Source organism: Schistocerca americana, chromosome 5 (genome assembly GCF_021461395.2).
Source record: "Schistocerca americana isolate TAMUIC-IGC-003095 chromosome 5, iqSchAmer2.1, whole genome shotgun sequence".
Lineage (NCBI taxonomy): Eukaryota > Metazoa > Arthropoda > Insecta > Orthoptera > Acrididae > Schistocerca > Schistocerca americana.
The window spans coordinates 328,125,460-328,146,809 of NC_060123.1; the positions used below are offsets into that span (position 1 = coordinate 328,125,460).

General features: G+C 43.2%; 1 long non-coding RNA gene across 1 annotated transcript in view; it reads left to right on the forward strand.

Moving 5' to 3' along the window:
- The window catches only part of LOC124616204, a 496,138-nt gene that overhangs the window by 141,917 nt on the left and 332,871 nt on the right, over positions 1-21,350 (forward strand). The window contains exon 2 of the long non-coding RNA XR_006979857.1: positions 17,247-17,544. This is a non-coding gene — a long non-coding RNA (uncharacterized LOC124616204). The remainder of the gene's footprint in view (positions 1-17,246; positions 17,545-21,350) is intronic.

Sequence of the window (21,350 nt, forward strand, 5' to 3'; positions counted from 1 at the left end):
AACGCAGTTGTATGATATTAACTGGCACAAAAGCAGAAAACAGACGAAGAAAAAATGAACAAGCAACTTAAACTGCATCTAACTTAATTAATCACGTCATATGAATTGATTTCAATATCGTTAGGGGTCAAATAATGACTGAATTGTTGTTTATTGACATAATCTGTGTTGTTTGTTTGTTCACCTGTAACAATTGTTTCATGTTTGTGGGTGTGCTCCTGCGGAAGCGGCAGGTAATATTGCCAGCCATTTAACGTATTAGTGGGATAAATGCAGTCTCCAGTCAGGTGATGAAGAGTATGTCCTCGCTCGTTCCAACTGCTGAGGGCGCGGGCGAATCTTGCAGGTCAGTCCCTTAATAAACAGCAAAGAGAAAACGCCCACATGGGGCCTGCAGGGGACGCTTGACGTCGTGTTGCAGCGACAACAACAAGACTCCTTCTTACTTTGCTTCGTACTGTCTCTCCCTTTCTGTTCAGAACCGCCCTTCTCTCTTGTTCCCTCTATGGTCGCTAACATTCTTTGCCTTCCACTTTTCCCACTAGATGGCACAGGCTTATTGAAAGATGAAATGAAACGGAGGGAGGGGATCATGATGTTCCTAAGTGGCTACTTCACATAGAGTAGCTGCAGCTTTCGCGCAGCTCTCGATAGAACAATAATGAATGTGTAACAGAGCTGAGCTGTCTGGAAACAGGCGAATGGGCATGAACCGTGCTATAGCGAAAGAAAATGACAGAAAAGGTGATCGGTTCCCTTGTTCTTAAAATTTGACGTGTCAAAGGGTCAGTAAGATAATCATAGAAATCTCCTTTTTCGTGTCATTTGACAGAAGAAAGTGTTAAAGAAAATAGACAAAAAAGCAATGTGTTAAACTCTCAGCAAAAGCAACAAATAATTTATGGGACACTTGATAATGCGCCGGCCGAAGTGGCTGTGCGCTTAAAGGCGCTGCAGTCTGGAACCGCAAGACCGCTACGGTCGCAGGTTCGAATCCTGCCTCGGGCATGGATGTTTGTGATGTCCTTAGGTTAGTTAGGTTTAATTAGTTCTAAGTTCTAGGGGACTAATGACCTCAGCAGTTGAGTCCCATAGTGCTCAGAACCATTTGAACCACCTTGATAATGCAAGCACATATTTACTTTTTCAGAAATGTAAGTAGTAGTAAATTTTTGAGTGATTGTTTACTACCTTTGACAAAGGACACCAGACATGGACACAGAAGGAACGACGAAGTGCATGAGACTAGACGAGAGAGTATGCGCTAGGAAGGGGAGAAAGTCTTTCCAAGCACTTAGCCTGTATCGTAAAGTTCAGTCCCTGGTATGGCATACGTGGTGCGTGGGTGGCGCTTCCAGCCGTCGCGCGTGCAGCAATTAAGATAGAGTAGCGGACAGAATCCAGCCTGCGCGGCCTGATTGTTCCAGAAAGGCGGCGTGGCTGGCTGGGCTCTCTTTGTGTGACCACACTGCCGACCGATTCTGCGAACACCGCCCGCGCACCAGCTGTTCTGGATTTTCCGCCGACCTCCAGCGTGATTTCATGGAACGTTGGCCGAACGGGAGGTGTGAAACACACCGGGAAGTCTTTCAGGACGATTCTAACCCACTGCAGGATCTCCATTACACATTCACCTTACATTTTTATTTACGAAAAAAGATGAAGGTTAAAATTTTAATCTTTTGATTAACAACATAAATTGAATAATTTATAAAAATAGCTGCAACTAGACGGATTTTTTAAAGGTTTCCAGCGTCGCAGGTTGATGGTTAACCGCATTCTGAGGAGAGTTACAAAGATCTTGGGACTTGCCATTGCATGGAGAATACATAACCTTTCTAGACGTACAAACAAGCAGGCATGAGTTCAATAGGTCGCGAACGCGAATGGTGTATCACATTCTTCTTGATTTTCTTAAATAATTTTTCTTTCGACCCAACCGTGACGGTGATGTGTGTCCGGTTGAATACATGCTGCCTCTGATGATAAACTAGCTGCACACACACACACACACACACACACACACACACTAGCGCGCTCGCGCGCAGAGAGAGAGAGAGAGAGAGAGAGAGAGAGAGAGAGAGAGGAAGGAAGGAAGGAAGGAAGGAAAGCTACTTTGCTTGTACATCATTTCGCAGGTGTTCAAAAATGGTTCAAATGGCTCTGAGCACTATGGGACTTAACTTCTGAGGTCATCAGTCCCCTAGAACTTAGAACTACTTAAACCTAACTAACCTAAGGACATCAGACACATCCATGCCCGAGGCAGGATTCAAACCTGCGACCGTAGCAGCAGCGCGGTTCCGGACTGAAGCGCCTAGAACCGCTCGGCCACAACGGCCGGCTTCGCAGGTGTATTTGGCACCAGCACACAATCAAACAAGAACTCTTCTTTTTACGTGGTGGTCTGCGCATCTCCTTCCACTGGAAGAGGAGAACTGAGTGTGTTTTAATTATTATCTCAATGTAATAGCTGGAGATTTGTACAGCCGACCGCTGGACCGAGTTGTTCTAGGCGCTTCAGCCCGGAACCGCGCTGCTGCTGCGGTCGCAGGTTCGAATCCTGCCTCGGTCATGGATGTGTGTGATATCCTTAGGTTAGTTAGGTTTAAGTAGTTCTAAGTCTATGGGACTGGTGAACTCATATGTTAAGTCCCTTAGTGCTTAGAGCGATTTGAACCATTTTTTGACATTTGTACGCCTAAACAGGTAATTTTATTAATTATTTCGAACGTAATATTATACTTTTCCAATACAAAGGATGATTCAGCTGCCCCTACCATGGGCTCTATGCAATCCACAGTACTTTTAAACAGCATTAGCAAGATTTTAAGGTTCTCTGAGTCACTATGGGCAAACTCTTAGTCCTACAGAGAAAATAAATAGGACTCTTTAGTAGGAACTTTGATGTAGTTAAATTTTGTACTGGGATATGTTTCCGCTAGAGGCCGTAGTTTTCCAATTATTCAAGAAAAATATACAAAAGAGACCTACAAAAGTGTTTTTCTTGATTGACTCGAAAACCGAGGTCTCCAGCGAAAACGTACCCCAGTAGGAAATTCGACTGCACTAAATTTTCCACAAAAAGGTCATGTTCATTTTTACTGCGGGACTAATACTGTAGTTTGTGCATAGCGAGTGAGAGAATATGAAAATCTCCTGCATGGTTTTTGAAGGCGTTATGGGTGGCATAAAACCCATAGGTAGGGGGAGCTGAATCACCCTGTATATACCGACGGATGTGTTGCACTGATTAGTACACTGGATTCGTATTCCGGAGGCCTGCAGTTCAAATCCCCTACATGCTGTCCATATTTAGGTTTTCCTGATTCGCTTAAGACGAATGGAGGTGTTGATCCCTTTGAAAAGGACATGGCTGCTTTTTTTCCTCGCCCTTCCCCCAATGCGATCTTGTGCTCTGACTACAATAACCTTGTCGTTTACGTGACAGTAAACCCTGATCTTCGTCTCCCCATTTTCAACAATATATCGGGAGATCATACGTTGGCATAGTTTGATGATAGCCTTCTATAATTCCATTAGCCTAAAAAGCCAAATACTTTTATGATAGCTTACTTTTCAGACTGCCATTTTGCATTCTGCCCCTTCGAATAATGTTCTGTAAATTGTCTTCTTTTATGAGCACAGTATACTACACCAGCAATGAAAAAGGATTGAACAGTAGCGTTGTGAGTGACCTCGAGTGCTCTGAACCGACCATTTTGATGTCGTGCAGGTATCTGTTTATGCAAAGCTAACTCCTCTAGTACCAACTGGCAGCTAATAAACACATTGCTCAGTAGCGTTCAGTATGAGAAAAGACCTTTGTATGTATAATTCCTAGTGATACTGGACAATTGTTATAGAGTTTTGTTGGATATGGAGTCATCTCAGCATCGGTAAGGTAATATTTTGAAATGGTTCAAATGGCTCTGAGCACTATGGGACTTAACATCTATGGTCATCAGTCCCCTAGAACTTAGAACTACTTAAACCTAACTAACCTAAGGACAGCACACAACACCCAGCCATCACGAGGCAGAGAAAATCCCTGACCCCGCCGGGAATCGAACCCGGGAACCCGGGCGTGGGAAGCGAGAACGCTACCGCACGACCACGAGATGCGGGCGGTAATATTTTGACAGTAGTAGGTATTGGACGTAGACGTGTTATAGAGACCATATATGCATTCGCATTGAAAACATTTGGAGAATCGTGACGAACCAAAACCGTGATAAAGTCGTATGTCGAAAACGTGTACTAGAAGTTGTTTCTGCAGGATTCTGGCACTCGCGTACATTTTCTCCAGACCAGGTGTAAATTGACTAGTCATACAGGCACTCGATTTTTTTTTAATCTCAAGAAAACTGAAACGTTGTTAAATGTACTGTAACATTTCAAAATGAAATGAAAGATATTGATAACATAGGGCGTTCATCGTCGAGTAGTGCATATTTTAGAAGGTGGGACTGTAAACTAATTCGAATGAAATCTTCCACATAATATTTGTTAAGTGTTTTTGGATTACAGAGATAGAGCTATTTGAAAATAATTCAAATACTCATAGAAGGCGTTAAACAAAGGCAAATAAGTTCAAAGTTGATTCTCTTGAATTCCATCTGTGACAACGTGCAGCTCTTTCAGGTAGTCTCGGAGTACATTTACGAGCGCAGCAGTATCATAATGCGATGAGCTCAGTTGAGCCACACGTGGTGTTGTCAAGAGTATTCGAAAGTGCATTCTTCAAGACAGAGGGGGAATTTATTATTATCAGCTAGGAATTTAATAGTTTGCGTTTGGTTATCACTTTCTGTGTTGTTTTTTTTTATGACTTACATTGATACAGCTATATCACTGTAACCAAGAAAACTTGGTTACATGTTACATGGAGTGTTTTACTTGAATTTTTCTATACTACCACCACGTACAATACTTACCATTCCTCGTGAAAGACCCCGTATTTGTCGCGAACGCATTGCTCACAGATGTCATAAAAAAAAAGGATGGAAGAAATGAGATGTAGCGAGAAATATTGGGCTGAGTTTTATTTGCAGCTTCCATAAATCCTCGTCGGAAGGGAAGCGATGCGACGGTGCTCAGAGTTGACCACTGGGTGGCTACTGTTAGTGGCTGCGTGGTCGCCGCCGCCGCTGGGAACCCGAACCTCTGCAGAGGCGCGCTGCTTCTCGGAAGGACGGGCCCTGCCTGGAATACAGAGCCGCAGACGGCAGGCACTCCAGGATGCGGGCCGACCCCTGCCCGCGGCAGCCGGCTCGTCACGCCGAGACGGAGCCCAGCCGTCCTGTCGTTGTACTCTAGCTGACGGAGGTACATTCCGTCTACCTAGGGCAGGTGGATTTGAAACGTTTCGTTTCGTCCTTACCCGGAGCGCGAAATCGTACTCCGCGGCCAGAACACGTGCACTTTCAGCGCCGTGCGGTGCGCGAGACGAATTACGCGAATTCAGCTGCTTGGACTTCCCCGGAAACGTTTGTCGGCGAGCCAGGTTTATTTTTATGGACTGCTACACAAGCTTTCAAGTGAAATAAGGGTCACAAACTTCACTTTGACTAGCGAGACAGGGTTAAAATAGTAACTACTTCTGTACCTTAATATCTTTCTTTTGAAGACCAGCAGTTTTTGTTCGTATGTTTTCCTTAATGTAAAAGTTTCGGATCCTTTTTGAGATACTGGGAGAATTACACTTTGGTATAGTCTGGTTTTAAAACTTCTCGAAACTGCTTTACTGCACAGCACATCTCGTAATCTAAAATAAGTTCTGTTTGACGCTTCGATCCTTGCCGTAATCTCAGTTTCCGTTTTATTCTACTCGCTAAAACGTTTCCCCAATATTTATATATGTCTATTCTTTTAAAAGTTGCCGGCCGAAGTGGCCGTGCGGTTAAAGGCGCTGCAGTCTGGAACCGCAAGACCGCTACGGTCGCAGGTTCGAATCCTGCCTCGGGCATGGATGTTTGTGATGTCCTTAGGTTAGTTAGGTTTAACTAGTTCTAAGTTCTAGGGGACTAATGACCTCAGCAGTTGAGTCCCATAGTGCTCAGAGCCATTTGAACCATTTTTTTTCAAAGATACTTCGTGAGCTATCAGTCGGTTGCCATCATTGAATGCCTTGCTCAAGATCTTGTACTGTGTTTATTCTCATTAATTTGTGATTGTGATCTCGTTGCAATATTTCTGTAAGAACTTTTTGTTAGCTACAAGTCTTCTTTGCTGCCACATGTTAGAACATGAGGGATACAGAGACGATGGACTTGGCAGTAGGAGAGTGGACCACGAAAGCCGGGGACAGACATGATTTGTGGAGGAATTATAAAATTATATGTTGTCGTGTTGGAAGTCAGATCTGGAAGCTGGAGAGATCTGTAGAGATTCAATAGGAGTCCATCGTTCTTTCCACCGACCTGTCGTCTTCTAAAGTTGTGACCCCAGCGCAGAAGACGGCTCGTCGGTTGTGGGATCTGCTTCGGCGGAGGCTGTTATGCTGTCATCTCGAACTTGAACCTGTGTTTGTGCGCTTTTTGTGGAATGCTACTTGCCCAGATTAGTCTCTGTATCTACAGAGAGCAAGATCTGTAGTACTGACAATGATGGTAGGCGACACCTCTCATTAATGTATCCTGTTTGTTTATATTTTAAAATATCTCTTTTTACACTGTCTTTTACAACACTCGATCTAGGTTTTATAGCCGGCTGAAGTGGCCGAGCGGTTCTAGGCGCTACAGTCTGGAACCGCGCGATCGCTACGGTCGCAGGCTCGAATCCTGCCTTGCCCATGGATGTGTGTGATGTCCTTAGGTTAGTTAGGTTTAAGTAGTTCTAGGTTCCAGGGGACTAATGACCTCAGAAGTTGATTCCCATAGTACTCAGAGCCATTGTTTTAGGTTTTATAATAGTACGGTAACTTTTCTGACAACTTCCGATATAGAGTACGAAATGTCCTTCCGGAACAGAGATATACGTCCGGCTCTGAAGAACACCCGAAACAGAGTGACTAGCGCAGCCGAAGTACTTCGTCTCCCAGGCGCGTCAAAGCGACCCGAATGTGTCCGAAGCACTTCGGTTGTAATATCATTACTCTTCTGTTTCTCGAAACTAGCGAAATTTAATAAACAAAAACGGTAGAATCGTAGGGTAATCATGAGAGATAGTCATACTGAAAAAAGAGTTAAATACAATGAAAAGTATATAAATAATTAATAAGAGAAGTTAGGCGTTTTGGTGCTTACCACCCAAATGTGCCGACCAATCAGAAGCAAGTTCAGTACAACTGGTGGACTCTCCCACGGGAATAGTACATACTGTACCATCTGCTGCTTGTACGTCACTCCACTTTTGTACCATATGCTACTTCACGTGTATCAAGCTGCATCAAGGCGAGCTTCTAGCAAGATAAAATGTTGGCGGCCACAGCCAGGAGTATCACAGAGTGTAGAGGACTCGCATGGTCTCTCAAGCCAAAGCGATAGCTGAAGAATTTCTGTACCAGTAATTAATGTCTCGTAGTAATCAAAAGCTTCTCCGATCGGACCACTGGGCCGGAAAATAACCCCGCAAATTGTCACAACACCGTCTCCAAACAGTTTTTAGTGTCATATCCACAACTAAAACTGAACAAAAATTTAAAATTAAAAAAGGTGAAGTATGCAGCCAGAAATACAAGAAGTTTGCCTTGAAACAAGTCTGCCACGTTATTCGAACACTACCTCCAGATAGCCGATGTCTCCGTGTTCTGATATGAGACCTCTGTCCATCTAGCGTGCTCGCTCATTGAGCCGTACCCTTCCTCACAAGACTGGAAAGCAGCGGAGCCCTTCGCACCCATGTATGGAAAATGTTGTCAAATCTTTTAATATTTCGTAGCAGAACAACAACTTCTTTGATCGCTGAGGACCACTCACTTCCGACCTCGTATACGCAACACTTTCGAAACCACAGCCCTGCCCCACATGGCCCACGACTCCCGTCTTAATCTCGCGATGGCTGCTGGCTGACTCCCAGTTTCGCGAGCTCCAAAACTGCTGCACAAAATTATTTTAACATTCAGGCTTTTCGGTCAAATACCCCCCCCCCCCCCATAGCAGGATGTGGATGTAGCCACTTGAGTTTGCCGTTTGTGGCCAAACTTGTTCTATTATCTGTGAGGTGCTGCTGCCTAGCAGGCGCGTCTCGGAAGTGACATAGAAATTCACCCTTGATCTTTTTAACGCTACGAAAAAGACAGAGGCACAACCTAGTTGATGATCAACTGTGTTCAACAAGCTGCAGAAAATAAGAAATTGGTATCGGCTGCTGATTCTCTAGGTCGGATTAATTATGTGAACTGTTCAATGCGTCTCCAGGTGTGCAGTTATTGTTGCTGACAGACAGAGACACGACGAGATAAATTTGACGACCTAAGAACGCTTCGCGAGGGATTTCTTCCCAATAACCATCAAAAAACGCGTATTATTTAATGGAGTTAAATTATAACATTAGATATCTGGACAATTAAGTTTCCGTTTTGTGTGGGACGACAAGTACCAGCATTATTAGAAGCACTCAGTGCCATCTGGTTCTATTTTCTGTAAACAGAGATCGTTATTCAAGCTTCTCGCAAGCAATATTGGCGATTTTGCTCGTCCGTCTGAGGCAGATGCGATGACACTGTTAAGCTTTCACGTGGATAAATGTGTGAGAGCATATTAAATCAATAAACATATCTTGGAAAACCGTCTACTCTATTTTTTAAATTTCTTTCCGCTACCGTAGCAACAGTCATCCAGAGCACGAATTTGGTCACACGGCCTGCCCTGCGCACAGTTGTCATCTCTCTCTACAACCGCAGTCTGTGTATATTGTTGTAAATTGTTCTTTCGGGTTGGTTTCTCTGTGCCGTATGTTTCTTTTACGGAATGAATGTGAAACTAACAGACAGTTTGTTAGGAAAGTTATAATACTAATGGGAAGTTAACGGAGCACTTACACCCGTAATTCTTGCGACACCGCTGCTGCTGCTGCTGCCGGAGCCTTACTGTGCCTTAGCAAGGAAACCGGGAGGAGACGACGTCGGTCCACAGTTACGCGTAGCTGTCAATCAATTTATTATTCTGCTCCAGGTTTAGACAAGTTACACTAACTCGGGTTCCGATAAATGTCATTACTTGAAGAAACGCATTCTTATGTACAAACCTGTGTTAATGTCTGACAGTAACCACAGTATATATGGGAGTAAACGAAAGCTTCCAGCTCTCACACAATTCTAAAGGCTGTCAGTTCAACTACATACCTGAGGATAAAAACTATGAACAACGTAAACTGGAATGATGTCATAGATAATGTTGTGAGAAATGCAGAACGCTGGGAACACTTAGCAGATGCAACAGATCCACCAAAGAGATGGTTACACGATGCCTGTGCGTCCCGCGCTAGAGTGCTGTGTGCGGTATGGGATCCGTACGAGATGACGTCACCGGTTTTACAGACGACACTGGCTGGCAACCATTAAAGCAAGGCATTATTTATTGCAGCGAGGTCTCTTCACGAAATTCCCCTAACTTTCTCCCCTGAATGCGTAAATGTTTTATTGACGCCAACCTACGTAGGAAGAAACGATCATCATAATAAAATAAGAGAAATCAGCGTTCACACGGAAACATTTAGTAAATATTCATTGTTCCCATGCGCTTAAGTGTGAATAGCGGAATAATCATGTAGATGGGTGTTGAACCCTCTACCAGGCGCTTAAGTGTGAATTGCAAATTAATCATGTAGAAGTAGATGAAATTCCCTTCTTATTTCGGTGATCGTTCCACTGGTGTTAATAATGCTGTAAGGCCGGTATTACACTATCAAATTTCTTTGTCCAATATCTTTGTCAAAGATAGCTGATGGTGTAATAGGGAACTGTGTCAAATGTCGTCCAGTATTTGATCAAATCTAGGGCCTCGCTGTAGATTTGATCAAAGAAGTCGCTTGTCTTCTGTTCACCGCAATGTGACATGTTACCACATGGAGCGCTAGCATCGCTGCAGCATTCTGTCGTCTGTAGTGTTTTAATAAACATTGCCGGTAAATACAATTGATGTGTGCCAACAACTACTACATTAATAGAGATGTATGAAGCTGCTCAGGAGCTTTACAACGTGAGGCACGCTGAATACAAAAATAGATTAAGAAGATTGGAGACCTGACCTAACCTAACCTAACCTAACCTAACCTGACCTAATCTAACCTAACCTAACCTAACCTAACCCTCTCCTGTAGCAAGGAATCGGAGTGTTACAGTGAGCCTGTCTTCTGCAGATGTAGCAGTTCTTAAGTGAATATTGTGCTTTGTGATATGATGATACACTCCATTGAGCACATACAGAAATGTATGCTCATCCATTCTTAAGTAATTGATGTACGACTTGACGTCCTCAACTATAAGCTCACGTAACAAGTTTTGTTGAATGCTTTTATCGTGTCGTCGTAAAACCTACGGCTTCACCCAGGTATATTTACTTTTTTTTCCCCCAACTTCTCTTCCGCATGTGCACACAGTGCAATTGTGGTACATGCAACTGCTGTGATTACTAACAAGTTGTTGTTGTCAGCCATCTTGAACTTTGACGAAAAATATGATGACAATGTAATACCCCTTCTAGCGCTACGTCAAAGATCTTTGTCAAATATATTTGACGGAATATTGGATCACTTCTTTGATCAAATCTTTGGCAAAGAAATTTGATAGTGTAATACCGGCCTAAAGTAAAGTAAGACTTTCCATTAAAAAAAACTGATATTTAGAAAACTGGATGTCTGAAACTATCCATTTGGGCGTTAACACTTGCAGAAAATTTTGTTTCTACCTATTAAATCATTAATAAAATTTTAGAGAGGTCGACGTTCAGTAGGACATATCATGCAGAGAATGCAGTCCAGTTTACAAGTAAATGCTAGTATTTTATTATTATTGTATTTAATGATTATAATCACGGAACATATTCTAGAAACTTATGAGGCAAATGTTAAGGAGACTCGAGGCCACGCTACGTGTGAGTTGCTTGTGAAACGGTCGCCGCCCTAGACTAATTTCGCAGAGCCTATAGCGTGAGAAAACGCGGTGACGGGTAGGTCAGCGAGCAGGGTTAACTCGAGCACAGCGGCTAGAGCGAGCCGTAACTAGCTGTTGGAGCAGAGAGCGGGTCACGGCGCACCTGTGTAATTGCTCCCTCCCAGGTGGCCAATTACAGGCGAAAACGCCACACTGTCACACTCACATACCGCATTATGCCACGAGGCTCATTTTACCTAACTTTCACTACCCAACTGTCATCGTACTGGGAAGCACCTTTCTCACTATGACCAAGGGAGAGGTAGGTTAGAAAACACAGCATCGGTAAGTGTTGTGTTTCGCCCGGCTCGTGTGCCTCCGAGACATCAAAGTGTGTCAGCTTTCAGACTAGTGGAGAACTTTAAGGAATTATTCTGACTTCCCTGCAGACAATTGCTGAATTTTTTTATTCTCTCTGTGCCTCACATTGCTCACTGAGGACGAGGAACTTGAATCATCTCGATCATCTTCGTTTAGGCTTTCTGGGCGAACAGAAAATGGTGCTGGACCAGTAGTACGATGGCCTCCATTCTGTGTTTCAACTCACTGCAGCCTACTGTTTTCTATGAACACATACTTAAATTTGTCCAGAATAAACTGTTATATGCATAAGTGGATTTAAAAAATCAACTTAGAGTGCATGAAACACGCAAGTGTTCGTTTTCTCTACTTGTCAGTTGTAGATTTTAAGTGTGTTACGTACAAAACAAGGAATGCAGGGCGGTTGGTATTGTTAATATGACGAGGCGACGTTTATCAACACTTCCAGCTAGCCCCCCTCCTCCGCCCCGCCCTTTTACGTAAGGACTAAGACTACAGAACGCAAGAGATAATGTGCATGGGCGGGGTTAAAAAGTAAAGGCTCTTTTTCATGGCCCCATCCTTGTCTACAACAGGAAGAAGCGAAATAACGTATGTAGCATACGGGCGCATTCTGTTTAGAATTGCGTCTTATCGGCTAAAACCAAGCAATTGCTGTGATATGAAACTCCTAAAAATATACTTATTTAAAAAATCTATAGGAATAATACGTAATTTATATTTATACGGTCTGTTTTGCCTCGTATCTAATGTGTTGTTCAGTGGCCTTAAACTGGCGTTTTCCATCATCCTTTACTGTAAGTAGCTACAAGTTTGTTATCCTGTGTTTGAAGTCCTCATCATTTGGCACATGTGTTATAGCGTACGATACTAGAAGTCTATGGAAGGTCGCGAGTCATCACATGCAGATCGTTCCTAAATATCATCTCATTTTATCCTGCAGTCATGTTGCAGACCGATCAGTTATGTTATTGCGTCTCGTGTGCTAAATATCTACTTGCTTCGACAGTATACATTAACAACGTTATCGGATCGGACTCGAAACAGTGAAAATGTGGAGTGATATCGTTTAATTTAATCGGTGGACACGAATTCATTAATGAAACTCACTAGTGTTCCTTTGGATCGCTGCGTAATTACTTTCGCTTTATTTGATTTTACGGATACTGTCCGCTGGCTCTCGTTTCCAGTTTGTGTCTGTTATGGTCCTGCAATCTTTGTTCTTGTTTTCTTTCCTAGTGTAGCAATTATTCTCTCTAACCGCATAGCGATATTGAATTCTCGATATTATGACAGTTGAAATTAGGTGTTGCAAAGCAGAAATACTTCGAATCGTAACCGACAAACGTTTGCTGCCCAGTTTGTACCCTTAGAAAACAATGCAGATAAAGACGTTTTTATTTGTATAGTATGACAAAATTCATGCACTACAAAGGAAACTGTATTCTGACGCTCTCATTTTTACATATCACGAATTAATTGCTGTGGACTGTAAATTCGATACAATTTTTGTTTACTGGCCTGTTCACCTTTTGAATACACTGGGGAGAGAAAGCTAGAACAAACGATTTCCTTGAGGATCACATCTACTATCGAGTTAAAATCAATTTTCGGAACGATGAAAACTTTTCTGTATATTTCTTGTTTGCTGTGTGTATTTTTAAGATGTTAGAGGGTGCTAATTACTAATATCCGAAATTTGTACAAAGTCAAAATATTGTGCCCATTCTTTTATATCTTGTGTAACGTTTGTTTATCGTGCCTAAGTTACAGGGTTTTACTATCATATTTGCGGTTCAAAATACTAAAGAGATATTACTGGAATCTTCTAGAAGATGAAAAGCCACACGAGTTGTTGCAAACTAGTGCCTTCGCATAACAAGCTTCAACATTGATAAGTACAAGCGTCGCCGCTCAAATAAACTACTGTTCTGGACACTGTTTTACTCTCTGTTTACACCTCACACCGGTGATTGGTTCATAGTCCATCTGGATAAAGTGTGTTATGCAAATCCATCGGTCGAGTACAATAAAAGTTGACAGAAATATTTATTACTCCAGAGGGGGAATAGAAAAGACATGACTTGAACCAGCTGTTGCCCCAACGTGGGCTTTCACGTCAGAAGATTTATTTTTCCCACAACTGACACAGAGAAACCAATGCAGATCTTGATAGCAGTTAAAAGTCAGTTACCACTGCTACTTGCACCAAGTTGATATTTTTACAACTTGAATAAATAGTTCAAAATACTTGTAGACTCTAGGTCTAGGTGTGTGTGTGTGTGTGTGTGTGTGTGTGTGTGTGTGTGCGCGTGCGTTCGTTACAACTGCTGTATACGTGTAAATAAGACGATAACGTTTTCACGATGCGTTACCGCTTTTCTTGATCTTAGGAGGATATAAACCAGGGCGTAAATCATCTTGTACTGGAGGAACTGCTTTGCAGTAAGCTGGGAGATACGATATCGGACCTACTCGCACATACACACCCAGAATGGACTGCCCCCCTCCCACGCCCCCATACACCCACACACCATCTGATGTCTTTACAATTAGAAATATCATTAGTAGAGGACGTCACGAAAAGATGTCAAAAGGAGTATATTTGAAGACGACATGTAATGCGGATGTTTGAGCAACAAGTTTTTTTTCATATGCTCAGGAATGTATTGCAGGTGGGAAAGTGCCCAGTAGCGGATATAATTACAGCCAAACGACGAAAATGTTGACTTTTAGGAACTGCAGAATAGTTCGTCGTATGTCTGGAGTGCATAGTTAAGTTTGTGATAGTATTGTGAACAGCTTCTTAATAGCGCGATGCTCCACCTTTGATATGTCCACGCACAGGTCATGCAATTACCATAAATTGCGGGCCGATGGTGAGTGAGTGTGGAGCTTTCGACCGATAGCATCTCAGACGTGTTCCGTGGAGTTCAGATCAGGCGAATTTGGCGACCAAGGCACTGTAGCAAGAGACACCACCAGTTACCCAGCTGCAACATGCCGTCGCCATCAGGGAAGACATCTAGGATGGAAGCATACAGGTTTTTCACATTAATGTTCACGTAGTCCGTAGCTGTCATGGTGCCTTTGATTAATACAACACGTTTCGTGGAAGCCCAGGTCAGTATCCTCCATAGCGTAAAACTGATCCCACAGGTGTTGTCCGCGATTCACCCGACCATGCTGTGCATTAAAAATATGTCCTTCGTCAGACACTTATGTCAGTGGATTCCCCCATTTGGGGCCCCTATCGTCGTTACAATGATTCCTTATTCATCCCGCTCAGCATATATATTGGGTTGGTGCATAAGTGGCGTTTTTCAAAAGTTTAAAAACACAATAGAAACGCTTAACAGAGACCTTAGTCATCAATAATATATTCTTCTTTGCTATTTGCAGGAATACGCCAACGCTGGCGTAACTTTTCGAATCCGCGACTGTAGATATCAAAAGTTCGTTGAAGGTTGTTCAGTAAAGAGTGGAAGAGGTGAAAATATGAGGGCGGGAAATCAGGTGAATATGGTGAGTGGGGATTAATTTTCCAACCCATCTCCTGTGTAGCGTTTTATAGTCTGGCGGAATGCGAGCCGGCGTTATAGTGGAGTAGCATCACTCCACGCAGTCTTCCTGGTCGTTGGTCTTGGACTGTGTGTGCAAGACGTCTCCGTTGGTGACAGTAAATGTCAGCAGTGATCGTTAAACGGCGCTGTTCCACCAGGTGCATAACATTATCTTCTATGAATGCACGTAGCTCTTTGTACGGGGAGTTGCTGATTTGTTTGGGGTGGACCGTTCCTTTCTTTTCTTTACGTTAGCATAAAGATATCATTTTTCGTCACTTGTGGCGATACAGAGTAGGAATGGTTGGCGTTGTCCACGAGCCAACTGATGATATGCAAGCAGAGATGACAGATGACCACGTGCTGACTTTTGTGATTTTGGCTTAGAGCGCGCTGTACGCATACGCCCGATTTTTTAACCTTCTCCGGTGCATGAAAATGTCACACGATGATTGAATGATCGCAGTTCATCACATCTGCAAGTACTCGAGTACACTGATGTGGATCATTGTGGAGGAACGCGTTTAAACGAGCTTCATCAAACCCTTAAGGTCTTCCTGAACGCGGGGAGATGTCAAGACGATCCTCCTTAACACGAGAAAACCATTTTCTTGCCGTGCTCTGTTCAAAAATGGCTCTGAGCACTATGGGACTTAACATCTGAGGTCATCAGTCCCCTAGAACTTAGAACTACTTAAACCTAACTAACCTAAGGACATCACACACATCCATGCCCGAGGCAGGATTCGAACCTGCGACTGTAGCGGTCACGCGGTTCCAGACTGAAGTGCCTAGAACCGCTCAGCACTCCGGCCGGCCCGTTCTCTATCCAAAGGCATTATCATCATATAGGGCGCAGGTATTTCTGGCTGCCTCCGCTGCTGTCATCCCTCTACTGAACTGAAACAGAAGAATATGTCGGAAATGTTCTGCTTTACCACTTCGCAGTCCGTTTTCTAGCGTCCACAGCTTCATTCACCGTCAGCAAATGACAATATGTAAACTCAAATAGCAATATGCAAATACACATAAAAAACAACCGATAAATAAACCTGTAGCTAGCGGAATACCAACAGGCAAAACAAAAGTGCTTTGAACTTACCCTAAAACGAATAGTTTCCTTTCCGCGTCGTGTGTCCGAAACGGGAACAAGCGGAATTCAGTTTCGTAATGCCCGATGTTCATTATGTTTTGTCTCATCATTGTGAAACCTCCCCTTAGAAAAATTTATGAATGATTGTGCTGATAAACCCCTTACGTTATTTGATTTTCAAACAGCTGAGCAAAACTGAACGTGCACAGACATTTGTCTCTTTACTTATTCACATCATCAATAAACTGACACACAATATTTTTAGCACAACGCAATCTGACTTTCAATAATCCCTAGAAAGGAATGGCCCTGACTAAAAATAACCTATACCTCACAAGAATCTTCGTTACTCCAACTACTGCAATACAGCGAACGCCAATACTGCCAGCTAAATAAAAGATTCTAACTACTGAAGTCACTAACTACTGATAGGCATAGTTCGCAAATGAAAGATTTTGATAGAGAACAAACAATGTATTTACCTTAATAGTCATAATATATATATCAGTTCATGACATCAAAAATGGTTCAAATGGCTCTGAGCACTATGGGACTTAATTTCTAAGGTCATCAGTCCCCTAGAACTTAGAACTACTTAAACCTAACTAACCTAAGGACATCACACACATCCATGTCCGAGGCAGGATTCGAACCTGCGACCGCAGAGGTCGCGCGGTTCCAGACTGCAGCGCCTAGAACCGCTCAGCCACCCCGGCCGGCAGTTCATGACATCCAGCCTTACACATTTACTCTCTCTGATGGACACACGTCCAGATCATCCGCTCTCAAAACTCCGCCATCTCTCTTCCCACATCCACCACTGCTGGCGGCTCACCTCCAACTGCACAACGCTACGCGCTGTTCACATCCAACAGCCCAACACTACAATAGCGAATATTACAAGAACGCCGACCAGCCACAGACTGCACACAGCGCAGCCAGTGATTTTCATACAGAGCGCTACGTGGCGTTACCAATATAAAAACCTAAACTGCCTACTTAAAATTGTACCAGTACAATGTAGAAATGAGTGAGTCAGTAAATAACGATGTTGATGTTGATGATGATGATGATGGTTGTGTTGATGGTGATGGTAAAAATGATGACAGTGGTGACGGCGATGAGTGTGGTGATAGTGAGCTGTTGCGTAACGCGCGTCGTGTTTTGTGTGCAGAGGACGCGTGCCCGGTGAAGAGGTGCCCACCGCCCACCACCCACCCCCCGGCAGCGGCGACAGGCGCGGCGATCCCGGCCTCAGGACAGTGCAGTGCTGTGCGCGGCGCCGAGCGGACCGGCATGCAGTGCTAGCTACTGCCGCGTGCGAGAGTGCGTGCTGATCGAGCCCGGAGCCAACGTCGCAGCCGCAGTCGCCCGAGTCAGCCAGCAGGATGCGCTGCTTCTGCAAGAGGATCCGCACCTTCCACGTCAAGGTGGTGCTGCTCGACGAGCAGGAGCTCATCCAGGAGATGCAGGTACGTCGCCGCCCCTGCGTGCAAACCTAATTACTATACTCGCCCGGCAAGCCAGTGGCGCGTTGTTAGTCAGCACTGACAGGTGCGGACAGGTCGTGTAATGAGTCTCTCTTTCATCTGACGGATGGCAGCTTACTTTGCTTTTCCGATGGCCGCTGCCCGGCACTAGTACTTGCCAACACTTACTTTCGAAGAAAAGAAAACACGATTCGTACTCTCTCTGTTGACAGTTACCTGTTTACTAAACAACCACCACCTACTGTACCCGTGATTCATGTGCGAAAAGGATTTTTGCAAGTGTGAGTAATGTTCGGATGGTTTCAACACAAGCTGTTGCTTCTCATGCTGTTGTTGGTCGTTCAGATCGGTCAATAAATATAAAAGGATAGTAACGACATAACGCAGCACCGAAATATCGGAAGTCTGCATCTTTTAGCACAGTGAATTTACCTAATTGTGGAAACGTGAGTCCCATTTTCAGGTAAATCACTTTTTTCTGCCGAGTTTTTCTTTTACATTTTCAGTCAGAAAAACTGTTTCACGATGATTTTCGGACATAATCAGATGATGCCACCAAGAAAACTCTGGTGCCATTCTCGTAGAGTCCTACAGTGAAGTAACATACTTTCCAACACACAGCTTGAATTCGGCCTCTACAGAGAAAATTTCGGAGATTGCTCCCTGGTATTTTCTGAGTATTTTGGTGTTTTACAGCTGTCGTGTAAGGGGGTTCATTACATGAAAGTAATGTAGATATTTGTGATTCCTTCGGTTTGTTACGCCCCCCCCCCTCCCATTTACTGTTGTTTCTGTGGAGATATCTTGACAACACTGAAAGAATCACCAAAGCGCACTCAAGGAAGACACGGCAGTGGAACATACCTCAGATCGAAAGGTGTTGTGGTGTGGAAACACCTCAGCATAGCATCATTGTGCCGCTCTTACAGTACATTCAGTGAACCCCTGTGTATCGCTGTTAAAGTAAAAGAAACAAATAAAAACATGTACAAGTAATAGTGCCAGAAATATTTATTCTAGTTAGAACTGAGTAATACTAAATGCATGCTTGAGGTCGGAAAGTGTATCCAAACGACACACAAAGCGCGTACCGTCGACATTTCTGCCCATCCCTAGGTATTTTCTGAGATGTATAAATACAAAGATAAATGAGTTAGTTGATCAAATGAAATGAAATTTCTTAGTAACCAACCACCGAAGATCTCGGGCCCCATATTCCAAACTACTCAGAAAATATCCCTGAAAACCTCCGAAATTATGTCTGTGCGGTTCAGATTTACCATGTATTCATTATTGCATCATTAGCAGCAGACGATAACTTTTCATGAAGAAGACCACTTGAGCGTATGCGGTACATTCTCGTAATTTCTATAATTTTTTATTCCTTTCGAAGTATTAACTCGAGAATTGTGGTACTAATAAACATTCCAAACTCTAGCGTGTCTAAAGAAATTAATTCGGTTTCACAAGACTATATTTTCTACATGAATGAAGGTAGACTCTTGGGGTACCTTTTAACTTACACATCCCGTGAAACCTGTCGTCTGAGGATGACACGGCGGTCGGTCGGTACCGTTGGGCCTTCCGAGGCCTGTCTGGACGGAGTTTTTATTAGACTGTAAGGATATCTGTATTTTTATTTTTTATTTTTGTAAACTACCCGATTTTGCGAGAATATATCTTTTACACGCATGCACATAGAACCATCGTTTACTTTTTACGATTACATTTAGAATCAACGTTTAGATTTACCTTTCACAAGTATTCAATATGCTCTCCACCGGTCGCGTGACAAACACTTAAGACTTCTGCGAGCGTATCTGGAGTTACAGAGTTTACTGATATTGCTACGCGACTTCGGAGTTCACCCAAAGCCGTTGGATGGGGAGGCCCCCACAAGGATTTTTTCACGAATCCTCATCTAAAAAAAGTAACACACAGTGAGAACAGGTGACCTAGCAGGCCAGTGATGTTATGAGACAGGAGGCGCAGTGGCGCATTCTGGACGTAAATCAGGCCACACGGGTGTAAGTGAACTACACCTATTGAAACGGAGAACGGAAAGCGACTTTTTGTTGCGGTGTTACCGCCATGTCTACTCGACACCATTGGATGATGAACTAGCAAGCGAATGAGCTAGCTGACGACCATAACCCGCCACCACATGAACCGGAAACTTACAGCTGCCGATAAGATCAGCTATTATTTTCGAAACCTAAGTTAAAATTCACCAAAAGTTTGTATCTCCATTCGTGTAGGAGTTAGGGTCTCAAAGAAATTCTGTGAATATTTTTGAAACACCCTGTCCAACTGCAGTAGTCACGCTACCGCTAATCTGAGAGGTCTAATATGGAGTCCTTCTCCTGCAGCGGTGGAGGGAACTTTCTCTTACACATGCCACCAGAAACTTCTGCTCATTTGCATCCGCTTCGCAGCTGCCAATTGTTGCCGAATTTGAGCGATTACGCTCGGTACAGGGAAAGACGCCAGTCGTTTCTGGCCTGAATACGAGACAACGCAACTACCGTAAACGTGCAGTTCCACCTTAAAGTATATGGGATCAATATTTGTAGCCTTAAGCTTCTCTTACACGAACGACTCTCAGTCGATTGCGTGTGGTGAGTGCGCCTCCTGCAGCATCCCTGGTGTATTATTCATGTAGAGTCGCGCCTGTCACGATTGATTTTTTTTTTCGTTTTCACATTGGTGCCAAAATTTATGTGTGTAATTTCTGTTCCGTTTGGCACTCAGAATACGAAAATGTGACTATGGAGGACGGTCTTCTACAAAAACCTTTGAAATATAGCGACAAATTTATGGAACAAATAATGACAATAGAGTTTATTAATGACTAAAGCAAAATTCATAGTGGATGTTCTTGTCAACAGGTGTATGGAAAATTCTCCACACTGCTGAGAACTGAAAGACTAGAAAAAGTGTCATCCAAACATTTATTTGCTCAAGACAAACTATTTTCACAAGACCATTTTTACTTTACCCTTTCTATCTTGTATTCTAACTGCTAAACAACATCGAAAATTATTTCTCTCAGTCTGTAGATCTTTTTCACTGTGGAAACAGTTTTCATCTGAAAAAAGATTTATGTACTTACGTTCTTATTTAATCACAATGTAGGCTTTTCTGTCCAAGTATTGTATAGCCTACTTACCTTTTCGCCGGCCGGAGTGGCCCTGCGGTTCTGGCGCTACAGTCTGGAACCGCGAGACCGCTACGGTCACAGGTTCGAATCCTGCCTATGGCATGGATGTGTGTGATGTCCTTAGGTTAGTTAGGTTTAAGTAGTTCTAAGTTCTAGGGGACTGATGACCTTAGAAGTTTAGTCCCATAGTGCTCAGAGCCATTTGAACTTACCTTTTCGCCTTCAGATATTTCGCCTCTCTTGTGGAGAGAAGACTAGCAGGAAACATATCAACTCCTTCTGCAACTTTTTTTTTTTTTTTTTAAATTATTGACTTTTGAACGTGCACATACAGCCATCTTAACACTGGAAATGTTACATTACAGATTACAGTGTGTTTTGACTATTCAAAGTAGATATTAGTTTAAGTCGTATTCTGGTACGAAGTTACGTGGACTTAACAAAGGAATGATTCCGAAGTAAAACAAGGTTTACAACCACAGTATACTAAAACAAGTAAACAAGAAGAAATTTTTTGGAAATTTGTGGTAAGGTCTTATGGGACCAAACTGCAAAGGTCATCGGTCCCTAAGCCTACACACTACTCAGTCTAACTTAAACTAACTTACGCTATGGACAACACACACAC